This window comes from Lissotriton helveticus, chromosome 9 (genome assembly GCF_964261635.1).
Source record: "Lissotriton helveticus chromosome 9, aLisHel1.1, whole genome shotgun sequence".
Classification (NCBI taxonomy): Eukaryota; Metazoa; Chordata; class Amphibia; order Caudata; family Salamandridae; genus Lissotriton; species Lissotriton helveticus.
The window spans coordinates 985,278,787-985,293,950 of record NC_136070.1 but is presented as its reverse complement, the minus strand read 5'-3'; the positions used below and the strand labels follow the sequence as shown (position 1 = coordinate 985,293,950).

The 15,164-nt window shown below is 42.5% G+C and overlaps 1 long non-coding RNA gene across 1 annotated transcript in view; it reads left to right on the top strand.

The window, feature by feature from the left end:
• Positions 1-15,164, top strand: part of LOC144783106 (uncharacterized) — a 59,795-nt gene that overhangs the window by 16,982 nt on the left and 27,649 nt on the right. Inside the window, exon 2 of the long non-coding RNA XR_013601405.1 lies at positions 4,492-4,569. This is a non-coding gene — a long non-coding RNA (uncharacterized LOC144783106). The remainder of the gene's footprint in view (positions 1-4,491; positions 4,570-15,164) is intronic.

Below are 15,164 nucleotides of genomic sequence, written 5' to 3'. Positions count from 1 at the left end.
CCGTAAGGCACTGCGTCTTCCTTCACCGCTTCTCGTGTTACACAGCACTAGACAGGGCGCGTGCAACGGAGTGTACAGCGGCTCCTCTCTGCCACACAAGCAATGCTCGTACCTCAATCTGCTGGCCCACTACAGGCAGGGGTTCAGCAACACCTCCTCAGGTCCGCGTCCTGCGCCCCACCAACAGCTGCGGGCTCAATTCTCAGGGCCGCCCGCCCACAGCGCGACCAGAGACTCTCGAGCTGCCAGCGACTCTTCAGGCAGCCGCGTAGCTCAGCCCCAGAGTACGGGAAAGCCACAGGAATAACAGCATCTGGGTCCTCGGATATTTCGCCCCTTGAAGGTATTGTAGGGCAGATCAGCAACTCTCCATATGCAAGGATCGTAGTAGGATTAATTCCCGGCCGGTAGAGCTCACTCACAGAGCGGCCATTCCGCTGCGCGGCAAACCATGCCCCCACCCCTTAGAACAATGTTGAGTGCATGCTGCGATGATGTTTTATCATCAATAAAGTGCTACAGGAGTACTTTTTGTCTGATCCTCTAGAGAGGATTTCATTGCATAGAGTGCATACCACCTTTTTGGCATTGACCTTCTTCTCTCCAGCTGGTATCGTAAACAAGGTCCGTACAATACTCTCTATCTTGGTCTTTGGTGGTTCTTCATCCTAGGATGAGTTGCTATGATCTTCGGGACTCTCTAGCAGCACCAGATACAGTCTTCTACTCCTAAAAATTAAAACAGAAACACCAATAAAATAAAACAGAGTTGCCAGAGACAATACCCAGCTGTCAAAATCCAGAGACACAAGAGAAAGATGTAGGAAAAGGGGGTGGACCTTACTCTATTAATGATAGAAAAGTGTTCAACCACTCAAATCCATTGGTTTCTGTGTCACATGGGAGTCGCAACACCGTTGCGCTCCTGTCACGGTGACATCGCAATGACCTTGTATTTCCACAAAATGTATTATAGCCACCTTCAATAAAAAATTCTCAATAATTACACTACTTTTATTATTTTTTTAACAAACCTCTTACTTTGAACAAAACCATTAAAGTATGTAAATATATCTTTACTACTACCAAAAATACGCCCGAGTCGCGTCCCTGTGGCGGCTCTGGAAATAGGTGCCAGCACGAATCACTATGGCATTGCGATTCCACAAAATGTGTTATGTCGACCTTTGAAATGTTTTTCTCCATAATTCTACTACTTTTCTGACTGTATTAGTAAACCTCTTACTTTGAACAAAACTCATAAACTGTCTAACTATGACTTTACTATAGCCAAAAATACGGCAGAGTCGCGTCCACACCGCACCCCAGAAAAACCTACCTGCACCGGTCGTGATGGCATCGCAACTCTGAAAAATGTTTAAAAATGACCTTTAAAATATTTTTCTCCATATTTATGCTATCTATATTATTTTATTAGAAAAGCATGTACTTTAAACAAAATATTAAAATTCTCTTTGTATCTCTTTCATTACTGGTAAAACAAATCTTGCAGGAGTCGTAACCCCTCCACGGATCCAGTCACAATTGGTTGCAACTCTACAAAATTAAAAAAGAAAAAAATTAAATAAGTAATACATCACTGAAGACACCTCACAAGCACTCTAATGAACCTTAGACATGCTTTAAAAAAAACTAAACAATACAGACATTAAACTTCGGTAAAACAGTTTTTAAAAACCTTAGAAACTCACTGAAAAAAACAAATAGAATTTAAAAAAACTTAGAAATTCACTGATAAAGCAAAAAGTTACAGGGACATTATAGTTAGACTCAGATTTCACCAGTGTTCCCTCTAATTTTCATTCTCTGTGTGCGGCAATGAAGGTGCTTCGTGCACTGCGGGTAAGGCTGCATGCACTGAAGATAAGCAAAAACTTAAAATACAAGCATGTGCAGTGTGCAAGCTTCCAAAACCGGTGCCATGGGCGCAAATGGAAACCAGTACAAAAAGAACACCCCCCAAAAACTCACACACGCCTCTGGGTTGCTATTAAAAGACACCCATTACTGGGGCGCGAAGGACTCCTTGAACCCCTGGGCATAGGTGTCACTGTATCTTGTGTCCTAATCATCCTACCTATAAATCCCCCCTATTTGCTATCTCCATGCCACTATTATCTCCTCCTCACACCTTTTCTTATCATTGTCCACTTCCACTTGATTTTCTAGCTTGTCTTTATCGCCTTCCTCCCTTTTTTTAGATTTTTTTCACTCCTTGCTCTTCCTTAAAATCCCACTTTTCTTTTTCTATTTCTGCTCTGCTCCACTTTTCCCTTATTCTTTCTCCTCTCTTCAATCTATGTTCTAATCTTATCTCTCCCACAACGTCACTCTAATCTCCCTGTTATCGCTCATTCCACCCTTACTCTGTCAAATCTATACCTTGACTATGCTTCTCTCTCATCTTGTTCCTCTCCATGGCTCCGACATCCTTGTATGCCACCTCTTGGTCTACCTATTCCCTTTAGTTTGTTTTATACTTTCCCTACCATTTTCCTTTCTTTTCTATATTTCACTCCCCTTGCTTTCTTTTCTTTTACTCTCCATTTCTTGCTTTCTATATCACTTCCGTATCTCATCCTCTCCATACATGTTTCCTTTTCTCCCTACACTCAAATCTCCCCTCTTCCTCACACTCTCAAATCATCTTTCCACTCAATCCCTCTATTATTTCTGTCTTTCCTGCTTTTCTTACTTTCCAATCTCCGTTCTCTGCCAATCCTAAACCGGCCTATAGAAATTTGCCATGCTCAAAGCCAGACCCAAATAATTTTTCTCTCATGCTTCAGGGGCCCCTTCTCTGTGACAGCTTCATTGCCTTCTGATTTTTCACATTAAAGCAACATTTGCTCTGCATTGGTCTTTTGTCAACCTTATATTAATTTTAGCTTACAGTAAGAACACAAATCGTCCTCATAATATTGACAAGTACCTGTTTAGAGATTCTGGTCCAGATCTATTAACTCTGAGATATGCTTGCATCACAAAAGTGACCCAAACCCAGCACCTAGGGCTAGATGTAGGTAACTTCAATTTACCGACTCATAAATACCGAATTTTACCGATTCGGTATTTATGAATCGGTAAATTAGAAGGAGGGAGATGTAGGTAAATTCTTTTTTTGAATTACCGATTCTGTAAAAATCGGTATTTACCGAATCGGTAAATACCGATTCGGTATTGCCCATTGATTCCTATGGGCCTTGAAGCCCATAGGAATCAATGGGCAATACCGAATCGGTATTTACCGATTCGGTAAATACCGATTCCTGCAAGGGTGCAAGGGGTGTCACTTTGACACCCTCTAGCACCCCAAATACAGGCACGTGTAACATGTGGCACACATACATGCCCTAAGGGCATGTCTGTGTGTCACATTGTACAGGTGTGCATGCACAGGTGTGCATGCACACCTGTATTCGGTATTTTACCACCCAATAGGATTGGGTGGTAAAATACCGACTCTTAAGGGCCTGTGGCACTCTGTGAAGTGCCACCTACATCTCATTTACAGAGTCAGTAAATTTACTGAATCGGTATTTTACCGATTCTGTATATTTACAGAATCGGTAAATTTACCGATTCTGTGAATGAGATGTCCCCTACATGCCAAATCCTAAATACCGGTCGGTAACGGCCGAAATCGGCCGTTACCGACCGGTATTTGGGCTCCTACATCTGGCCCCTAGTGTTGTGGTTGGATTGACTTTCCAAAGCACAGCATGATTTGTGTAGGTAAGTTGCCCAGAGTAATACAAAGTAGCACTATGCTCTAAATTTTGCTACTTTGCATCGGGGGTCATACCATAGGTGGTACATGGGCAGTCCCATGCAGCCAACCATGGATTTTGAGTCAAATCCATATCTAATAACATTTATTGATGGGGAAATTTAGCCAAAAAATTATGACCCCCCTCAAGGCAGGCGTAACAGTGGAGTATCTTCTAAAATTCTCCATAATTTTCAAACTTTGCAAGCGTGATGCACTTTACAGGACAGATACAGTGAGAGATGTCTTAATGGATATTTTTTGTAATGGAAGGATCCAATTCCAGTACAAACCCTATGCTTGACAGAATGCTCACATCCTTGTACTAAGGTCAGGCACTGGAATTATAAGATTTTGCGTCTGTGGCCTTTTCTGAATGAGTATGAATTTGCCACATGTACCACTTAATCCATCACCTGCTGAATAATTTCCAGATTTTAATCCCATAAAATTGCTTCAAGCTTGAGTGGATAGAAAGTTACTAAAACCGGGTCTGCCTGTATTGCTGTAAAGTGGAATACCCTTCGCAAAGGTTGACCGGTCACCTTTCTGTTGCTTATTGTTGTAATTGGGTGTCAAATTGGTACTAATGAGGTAAAAATGTGTCTACTTAGGTTAACATGTGTTAAATGTCAAAGTAATAAAGTAATGCTATCACAAAATGTGCAGCATTATGCTTCATAACTTGCCTTTTCTTGCAGCATAATTCAACATTGCTGCGTAATTTGGTCCTTTCCTGACGCATAATTCCAGTGGCCTGACTATGGCAAAAGGCAAAGGTGAGTGAGACAACAAATTAACAGGGACAGCTGAGCCAAGGGTCTGCTCTATCTCTTAAGAACCCATACACAAGCGAAGCCTTGAAAATATGTGGTGTGTCAATCATGAAGCACAGATTACCCTAGACTGTGGTAAACTATCGGAAGTACATCATTTTAGTACATCAGATTATGTGCAAAGTATTTATTAACAATGAACTGAGAATCATTCCTGCTCCCCACCACCACCCAACAAAAGACAATGCTATTAGTGAACTAAAAGACAACTCAGAGGTCATGTGTACTCATGCGTGGCCTACACTAAAATTATAGATGGAAACCTTTCTTTTGTATAGTGCAAACCCTGAATTCATCTATTTGAAGGTGCATTCTTTGTGATGACGAATGAAAAAGAGGATTGGTTTAAAAGTATTTGCTATTCTTTAAAATGAAAGTTTAATGTTTTTTTACAGTTTTTGAGCAACCACGACTGGAAAGTATTGGAGCTCTTTGCTTGAGCATCAAGACTGGAACCTGTTTCCAGTGATGGCTTTAGTGCTGGTGGTGCCCAGTGTGACACTTTGTGGCGCCCCCCACTGACCACCTCCGCCACAGATTCCCTCACTACCACCCTTCAACAGTGCTCCTCAAGTTTCCATAACCACCCACTCTCTGACACATTTAATAGTTTTATAGTGCCACTCATATCAGTGAAGGGTGTCAGAGCACTTTAAATCACACACACATTACACAGAGACAATCATACATGTGTAATCAGTGTATCGGAAATGTTACATAAGACAGAGGATTACAAGGTGTACCAGTTACAAGTCATCCATACTGGAAGGCATCATAGTTTAACAGTGTTTGGTGTAGAGAAGTGCAAACTCAGGATTTGAAACGTAACACCATGGTTGGGGGTTCTCTTTAACCCCTCGACGCTGATGACGAGCTGGGCTCGTCATGAGGTAGCCTCCTCGCACGCTCATGACGAGCCCAGCTCGTCACGTAAAGTGCGGTTTCGGAAATCTCAGCGTACGGGCGGAATTCCGCCCGCACGCATGCGGTTAATAATTACAATTGTTTTCTACCCAAACAAATCTTTTTTGCAACATTACGAAAATAAAACACTGAGGAAAAAGTCATAACACTCTGATATATATACCTTGCAGTTTGCATGCAGCTCTTTGCTAACAGTTAATAGCACACTGTTCCATTTTAAGGATGTTTTACTTATAAAGTGCAAGTAACTAAAGGTCTCGCTAACAAAAGCAGTAACCCACAGAGCTATCTTCATAAATACATTTCTTTGATTTGCATGGTACATATCATTTGCTTCAGTCATATTAACCCTCTGCACTACCCTACAATTAGTTAAAACTTCCACTAAACAAAACACCGATCTCACTCAAGGAAGAACATTAATCACTGGAGATATCTTAACATTTTTATTGTTTCTAGGAACGAGGCAGCAGGTGGTCTTTAAACTTTAATATACTTGCCCTAGAGCCGGCCCTGCAATGTTCCCCCAGTTCAAATGTCAGCAGCACTGGCGTAATCAAATGACACATCCAGACCCTCTCATTGCAGTGTGAAACACATTCATATATTTTTTGTTTCACATTGCCTTCTAGAGGCCTCATCAAACACTGGAAGAAGCCCCTTCCTCATTTAATTGATTTACTTGGCCTACTGGTGTGGCGTCTGCCTTGCAAAGGGAGGTTTTCATGCTGGCCTTTTGTTATGTGTTGTGCTCCTCAAGGGGAGAGGGCGCTCCCACAGAGTATCTGGGCACTGTAAGAAGCAAGACTACGCGTGCACGTGTGCAGCCAAGAGGGAGCATAGGATTTCACTCATACAAAACCAGTGAAATTCAGCAGTTACAAATACCTGAAGCAACTATAACTTACGTCCCTGCAATGCACTGCTTATGACCTCACATATTACATCACTCATGACATGGCCAGTGACATCATCCACAGAACCACTCACTCCCCCATAGAACCTTTGATACATCCACTCGCACAACCACTCACATACCCATTCACAAACTCATTCAATGACTCACACACACCCACTCACTCACTCACTCACTCACTCATACAGCCATTACAAAGCCAAGGCACCCACCCATACAGCCACTTACAAACTCACGTTCTCACCTATACAGCCAGTCACACTAGCATTCACTCACCCATAGATCCATGCATAGAGCCACACACTCACTAATACACTCACACACCCACCCACTGACACAGCCACTGACACTAGCACTCACTCACCCATACAGCTACTCACACTGTCACTTGCTTACCAATGCAGCTACTCACACATCTATTCACTATTCCAGTTAACCACATACATACCCATTCACACATCCATATAAGCAGTCACACGCCCACTCACTCACCTATACAGCCAGTCACACAGACACTAACTTGCAAAACAGCCAATCACACACATTCACTTACCAATACATCCACTCAAACAGTCACTAACTTACCCATATAGCCACTAACACACCCACTCACCCACCGAGAGTCTCTCACATAGCCACTCATTTACCAAAACAGCCACTCACACACTCCCCCACCCATATAGCCAATAAGGCAGCCACTCAGTCACCTATACAGTCAATCACACTCAATCACCAACACAGTCACTCACACAATCATTCACACTCCCATACAACTACTCACACACACCTTTATTCACCTATATATCCACTCACACACTGACTCACACACATACAGCACTCAGACACCCACTGCCACACTAATACAGAAAGTCAGACACCCACTCAGATGACATGTTAGAAACAGTATCACTCATTACTAGTTTAGAAAGAATATTAATTTAACTGTATCAGTAGCATACAATATATATATTTAAGTCTAAGAAACATTTATGAAACACTTTCACTCACTGGATGACTTTATCAGTGATATCATTGACCATGTAATGAGTGATGTAATATGTGAGGTCATAAGCAATGCATTGCGGGGTTGTAAGTTATAGTTAGCTCAGGTAACTATAGCTGCTGAATTTAGCTCAGGTAACTATAACTGCTGAATATCACTGGTTTTGTATGGGTAAAAAAGTTGACCCTAACTATAACATCCCTGTAACCTTTGTTTTTTCAGTAAATAGATAATATATATATATATATATATATATATATATATATATATATATATATATATATATATATATATATATATATATATATAGATAGATAGATAGATAGATAGATAGATAGATAGATAGATAGATAGATAGATAGATAGATAGATAGATAGATAGATAGATAGGAAGATAGATAGACAAACATGTGTGTGTGTGTGTGTGCGTGTGTGTGCATGTGTGTGTGTGTGTGTGTGCATGTGTGTGTAAAATAAGTACTGTGTGGCACCAACTAACACACAAGAGAGGTTTGAAACTCATAGGGTAACATCGTAAACCAGTCCTATGTAGCACACAAACACTGTAACATTTGGAGCCAGTTCATTTGGGATGTTTTATTTTTCCTAGTTGGTGACTCCTTAAAGAATGCTTACCCAACATCTCCAATGCACACCCTCTTTTAGGAAGGGCCTTATCTATCTAAATACCAGCGCTTCTTTGATATGTCGTGACTAATAGATAAAATCTGGTGGCTGAGGGAGGGCACGAGTGATTGGTGCTGTTCGGTAATTAAAAGAAAACAGGATTGGCATAAACTCGCCTGCAGGGCAAAGGTGTGTCCTTGGGAACATCAGGCCTTTGTTCTCTTGTGCCAGGTTTGGGCGGTGCAGCTATCACTCTGAATTTGGACAACTCCCTTCTCACAGGAGGCTGACCTGGGAAACTGGATCTATGGTCCTATGTGTCAACTTCCGTTCATTGCAGAACAGTGTACCAAGGAATGATATAAACCTTGAGCAGTTGGCTTGAAATATTTACATATTTTTCACAAACAGCTTTTCCTTAAAAAAGGTAGGAGCGTTTACCCATAGTTCAATGAGTTCCACAGTTTTTCTTCATGCACTGCCTGATATCATTTTTTTCAAACAAACTGTCAACATTTTATCACGTGTGTTACTTGGCATTAAAAATGGCTGTACTATTTTTTCGGGAGCTGATTAAATACCGTTTTCCTCCCGAATTGGAACCTGGATGAATGTTGGTAATTTTTATATCTGCCATGGAATGGGAGGAAAACGGCTTCACTTTAATGTGAAAACCAACAAACTGAAAAGGTAGCGAACTGCGGGTATTAATTATTGTGTTTGTGAGAATTATGAGACTTTCTAGAGAAAAACGCTTTGCAACTGTTTTTTTTTTTTTTTTTTTTTGTCAGGGTAGGCCTAATCCTTATTGATTTAGGCACATCGCAGGGGCTCCATGCAAGCCAAGTCAGGTGTGTGAATGTATATTTTTAGTGTATTGCACAGCATGGTTAAAACTATTATGCTGCAGACTCAAAACATAAGCCTTTATGCGCTGAAGACCAGAGATGCCAAGAAAAAGCAAAGCGTGAATAATGGGTATATTTGTATTAAAGGCTTTTAAGTGTTATGCAGGCATTATGGTGGTGCGAACACTTCCAATGCGTTGGGGCAATGAAAGGACAGATTTATTTCAGATACGGGGTGATGGGGGAGATCTCCCTTTAAAAAGTTCATAAAAAGAAAAAAGGTTCATTTTTAAATCTGATCTGGCTTTTTTTTCAAATACAATTGTAATACGTTAAAATAATAAAGAGAAGGTGCTAGAGCGTGTTAGGACTCCTAACTTTAGGACTCCTAAATGTCTTCTGTGAATACCGAAAGTCTTAAAGTTAGGTTTTTTCTCAGTTTAGGAGTAGTAAAGTTAGGAGTCCTAAAGTTAGGACTCCTAACTTCTGTGAATACCGAAGTGAGTAAGTGACTTCTGTGAATAGCAAAATTAGTAAGTGCCTTCTGTGAATACCAAAATGGTAGTAAGTTTAGGATTTTGTCTTAAGTTAGTTCTGTGAATCGGGCCCAGTGAGAATGCATGACCTGGCATACCTTTCACGGGACGGAACAGATCTGCGCATACCACGCACGCTCGACCACACCTTGCTGCAGGAGAGCCCTTTGTGCCCCCCCTGCACAGAAGATCACACATAACAATATAATTATCCTATCTTCAGAAACCCACGGATGCAGCTGACCCAACTCACTGCGCCCCAACTTCCCCAGTTTTCCCCCCCAGTTGGTTATCCAAGCCAGTAGTTACAGGGACTGGACACCGAGCAATTTATTCATCTTCTACCAAAGCAATATTGGGACATACCATGACAAAGCACGACCATGACAGAGAAACCAATAGCTAACCTCACCGGGAATGCACCCCCACATGCTCCTGATGGAATGTTCAACTTACAATGTGAATCTACGATAATTTTGCTAACGGACAATATTATGTCAATGTAAGCTGGTTTTTTGGGGGCAAAATTGTTTAAGAAAATGTAACGTCAAGAAGAGCAACACAAGCATGATTTTTACAGATCTAGCGACTGTGCTTCAGCTTCTAAAATCTGCAGGTGGTGGTTGAAAACATGTTAAAAAAAATAAAAGTAGTGTTGCTAAATTCACTTATTTCCTGTGTCACACCCTTCGGATGTCCTGGATTGTTAGCCAGGGGTGCATTGCATTCTGGTGTTTGTTGTTTCACAGTATCCATTAGAAATATAGACTCCCGGGCAAAAGAAAGAAAGGTTCTGTTGCCTGAAAGCCAGGAATGCTTGAGTGTGTTACACCTCCTGTAGTGTGTCTTGGCAACTAATAGAATTGAATCCATTGATTAAAATGCACGTTTCAAACCGGAAATCCAGAAGCTGTGGAGTGGCCATGTTAGCAGATCTGTTACCTTCATTTATTCACCGTTATGAGAGCCCTGTCCCTAAAATGTATATCTTAAACAGAGTATAAGATCAGGTAGCAGTTATTTTTACATGTTTGGAGAGAGCTGTGACACAAAGTAATCTAATCACTTGGGGGCATCTAACTGCAAATATTTCCAACCACCTAGATTTTGGCGTAGGCCTGGGCAGAAACACTACCTGCTTCGGGTTCACCAAATCCAACTGGGTAATCTGCTTAGTAGTAGGATTATGTGTCTCCCCCCACTTACTTGAGTGGGTGGATATATGACTCAATTTCAACCTTAAAGGTACTCTGTGACCACATTTCAGGTGTTGCTTGATGGTGCTCTTTGCAGCAGAAAAGGATATTTCTGCCTATTTGATGTAGAACTCGATATGGAAGAGAAGAAGGGGAACAGCGTTCAGCTGAGCAAAGTCAGGCATACCTGACACACATAAACCCTGCAATAACAAACATTCAGCCCGCACATTAGGCTCTGCCTTCTTCCCCTTATGCTGCATGGCCTTAAGGACTCTAAACATCTGCTCCAGCCGAGAGGATGTCCCCTACCTCACTCATGATGATGAACTTCTCTGAGGAGGAGACAGACATTATTCTGATTTTTTTTTCATAGATCAATACAGGAAACTACATGGTCTTCATTCAATGTGAAATTGTGAATACATTTGGCAAGGAGGTACTCACCATTGGGACTTGACAAAGGAGAAGCAGGATAAGATGCAGCAGCTGAAGAAGTTGTTTTCTGGAATGCAGGTATTTTTCTAGGATACAAGATCTGGATCCCGCCTCCATCTTAACCATCTGTGCAACAATCCTTTCCACCATCAACCATGACCTGTTATATGGCCTGCCTGTTCATGGGTATCCCAATTCAGGCCTGTTAAGAACAAAACACCTCTATCTCTCAACTAGAATATGTACTTCCACTCTTGTAACCTTCTCATCAAACAGTACACATCTTCCATCTCACAAACAGGCGCACATACCACACATTCTCCTCAAACAGTACACATCTTCATCTCACAAACAGGCGCACATACCACACATTCTCCTCAAACAGTACACACCTTCCATCTCACAAACAGGCACACATACCACACATTCTCCTCAAACAGTACACACCTTCCATCTCACAAACAGGCACACATACCACACATTCTCCGCAAACAGTACACATCTTCCAACTCACAAACAGGCACACATACCACTTGTTACTCAAACAGAACTTTACCCATCTCCCCCTTTTTAGTCTATAAACTAGTTATACTAATCTTGATACTTTATTACTTTAATTTATACAGTCCCCATGTCAGGTGCATTGATAGCAGCAGCTGGAGCATGGGCAGGCCCTCTTAAAACAGAGTGACACCAAGGTCTGTCTCTCAACACATTCCTGCCATCCAGTCAGATATTGCTTCATAACTAATCGTTAGAATTGCCTATATTAGGTTGGTAAGGGCCATTTTTAACTTCTTTGGTGATACAACAGCCTGTAGAGTCCAGACTATGCCCCAGCCATAAGAAGACATCAACATATATCCTTTTGAATTGAGCCCTTTACCAACCTTAAGTCATGTAAGTCCGTCATCAGAATCTATGTACTACTATCTAGATCCATTTTTAACCTTTTCCCTCTTTTACATTACTAAGAAATGCCTGTCCATTTATCCTTTTCGCCATATGAAAGAAATATGCCATTTGTGTAACCTTTTCTAGACTCACTGTCAGAATTGTAGGGTTTATCATGACTCTTTCCTATAGCTGCTGCACCAGGGATACATGTCCACCACCATCTTCTAGGAGACGTTTTTAGAGGCTCTCATCAAGGAGTCTCTACTCAAAGCAAGCATTTGTGGCAGTCCCATTTATTACGATATTATAGCACATCTGAATAGGTACTTTCCCTAGTGTACTAATGTAATATTTGAATTTTATTTGCTGAAGTGTCATCTAGTTATCTATGTCTTAAAGTTAATTTACAGGCGCCTGTCTTTCCCACAACACTCTCCCAAATGCCAATATAACAACTTACATTATCTTGCGCTTGTAGCACCTGGGGACAAACAGCCTTAAAATGATGCCATACGATTCACAATCGAAGGATAACATGCAATCTTGGGAGACAACCAATCCTCTTCCAAACAGTCATCTCTGTGACCTCTCTGTGTCTATGCCGGGTGTCATCTTAAGCAATACCTTACAGCCGGCCAACAGTTTCCCTCCTAGTCCCAAGGTACCATCTAAAATACCACAGATGCTCTTCCCAGCTATTCAGGAGTCACCTCCAACCACCCTCAACCTTCTAGTACCTCAGATGCCTCCCTTGTTCGACTCTCAAATCCTGGTGCAATTCCTTCCCAGGGAGACCTTCCCAGGGAGAGGAAACCCAAGATGAGGCTGAACCCTCCCTCATTTAGCATTGTCCCACCACACAACTTCTAAGGTAACAACAGTCAAAACACCACACATGAGTTGATGGCCCAGGTAAGTGCTGACCTGAGGGAGGAAAGCTTGTTTCAACAGAAGTCCTTTGTGTTAAAGGACTTTGAAGGAAAGAACAAGCTAACTTGATACTTGTTGATTTAGAGACCGTTTTCAGAGACTTTCGTAATTTCGGTGAATTACTTTGAACTACATCTCTCCTCTCTGGAGCTGCTCTGTGAACAGGGTCAGATTGGTAATGCGGGCACTCGGGAAAAGGCCGAAGGGTTCGAAAAGCCGAGTTCTAGCTGTTGGCTGCTTTTGTGGGCAGCCTGGGGGCTCTCTCTGCTGTTAGCATGCTGCCAGCGTCCCAGTGGGTGCCTTAGTGGTCTTGCTAGAGGCAGGTGGGCGGAGGTAGCACTCCCTTTCTTTCGCTGGGAAAGCCCATCAATGTATGGGGATTGAGTGGGGGCAGGGGGCCTGAGCAGAAGTGGTCACATTTGCATTCATGTGTGGCGCAGCAGTGTGAACTAATCTGTGCATTTTTTTAATCTAAGTGAAGTTAATATAGCATGCCCCCCACACCCTTTCATTTCATACGTCGTTGAAGCAGTGTTTTGGGGAAAAGGCAATATGCAAATGTGAGCCACTTTTTTTGGTTTGCCCGAGCCGATTTTTGACCCTAAACCAACCCTGACTGTGAACAGTTTACTTGAGAGATGAGTTCTTGCATATGAATGGTGTGTGAAGTGTTCACAGATGGAAGTCGATCCTGAGCCAACAAATCAAGAGGGGCTACACTGTTCTTGAGTTTGGATCATTAATCTGTAATACCAGGTATTGGAACCATAACATAGTAATGTATTTACTCTGTAGAACTTGCAAACATTGTCACACTGTGTCTAATGATCTTGTTTCTCATCACTGGGCAATACACTTTCAGGGAACGCCTTCCCCAGCATTGTGAAACTACCGGTGACTCAGCGTGCTCAACCTACCCCCCAGAGGCCTGAAAGTGGGATGACCAGAATTTAAAGCCAAAACCCGAGACGTTTCAAAAAAATAGAAGAGGGACTACAATTTTACTTCAAGCAAGCGCACAGAATGACAGCGCTCCTCAGCAAACAGTACAGAACAGGCAGTAAGAACATACATAAAATGCAATTTTTAAACCCAGTAACTTGCCTGTTAATTAAATTGCTTTCTTGAAACAACTGCTGACTATCCCTGCTTTGTAAAACATGAAAAAGCACCTCCCACAGTTTTCAGTCCACCCTCTTTAAAAACCGGGACAAGAGCAACATTTCCTGAACCCTGCCAGGACAGCGGGTGAAAAATCGGGACCATCCTGGCAAATCCGGGACTCCTGGCCACCTTACCTGAAAGACACCCTGAACAGCTGTTGTCTGGTTTTGTCTTTCATGTTCTCTTATCCCATTACTCCCTTCCCCTGGGAACAATCGCCAGTCACGACTATATTGACAGTGGCTGACCCGTGTTCTTGGGCGGAGTGGAGGACTCTGCATCGCCTTATCCGAATCGCCTGTATTTCAGGTCATTGGCTAACCTGATAGCTGCTCACCTGATAGTCAAAATAATTTGTTTGTTACAGTTTGTGTACATTTTTAAAATTCTTTCAATTATTATTATTTTAAAAAGAAGTCATGTATATGATCTGTTATATTTATAAATGATCTTCCGATGGATCCCCACCGAAACCAGGAAGACCGTCACCCAGGCACTCGTCACCAGCCGACTGGACTATGGAAACACCCTCTACGCCGGAACCACAGCCAAACTTCAAAAAAGACTCCAACGCATCCAGAACGCCTCCGCACGACTCATCCTGGACATCCCCCGACACAGCCACATCTCACGCCACCTGAGAGACCTGCACTGGCTCCCCGTCAGCAAGAGAATCACGTTCAGGCTCCTCACCCACGCACACAAGGCTCTCCACGACCTGGGCCCCAAGTACCTTAACGACGCCTGACCTTCTACACGCCCACCCGCCAGCTACGATCGACCAGCCACGCACTCGCCGCAGTACCACGCACCCGCAAAGCCACCGCCGGAGGAAAATCCTTCTCCTACCTGGCAGCCAAGACGTGGAACTCCCTCCCCATCCACCTCCGGCTGACCCTAGACCTCCTCTTCTTCAGGAAGCAGCTCAAGACCTGGCTGTTCGAGCAGTGACGCACTCCTCTCCCCCAGCGCCTTGAGACCCTTCCGGGTGAGTAGCGCGCTATACAAATGCATCGATTGATTGATTGATTGATTGATAAAAATGTATAGATTTTGAAC